Source organism: Elephantulus edwardii, unplaced genomic scaffold, assembly GCF_000299155.1.
Source record: "Elephantulus edwardii isolate Elephantulus edwardi_28Jun2011 unplaced genomic scaffold, EleEdw1.0 scaffold00656, whole genome shotgun sequence".
Lineage (NCBI taxonomy): Eukaryota > Metazoa > Chordata > Mammalia > Macroscelidea > Macroscelididae > Elephantulus > Elephantulus edwardii.
In genome coordinates this window covers 61,607-62,246 of record NW_006400406.1, presented here as the reverse complement: position 1 = coordinate 62,246, position 640 = coordinate 61,607, and positions in this window count along the sequence as shown.

Sequence of the window (640 nt, the reverse complement as noted above, 5' to 3'; positions counted from 1 at the left end):
AATTAAGATCACAGGGCAAATCACCACCCTGGAAACTAGAAAGGTAAGCTTGTTGATACAAAGAAGCACTGCTTACGAGGAGTAGAAACCATCACTGAAGCCTGACTCAACACTGGTTAGTAATATATATTGCTGGAGACTGAGTGTAGACTGCTGTGAAACAAAAAACCGCTTGGAGAACCAGTAATAAGAACCCTCACGCTTTTGTGAATTTTGCCATGAGAAGCAACACCAAATTCTCATTTTGATGTTCTTAGAAAAATCCCGTAGCTCCTTCAGCAAAAAGGCGGAGTGAGGAAGTGATCATTTTGGATTAGGGACCCCTGTCATCCTTAGTCATTGCCCAACTTTCAGATGCAGAGCAAGTAGTTGAAAAGATCATGGCTTGGATCCCATGCATCTTAGTCTTTAAACTGACATCATTGCTCTTCAGCACTTTGGGAGGTCTTTGACAGCAGACTAACCCCGTGCAATGTCTTTTGATTTGCTGAGTGCTGGTGCCAAGGGTGTTGACTATGGATCCAAGCAAGATGAAAATGTTGACAACTTCAAGCCTTTTCCCATCTATCATGTGCCTATTGATTGGTCCAGTGGTGAAGATTTTATTTTTCTATTCAGAAAGATTTTACGAATAATGACA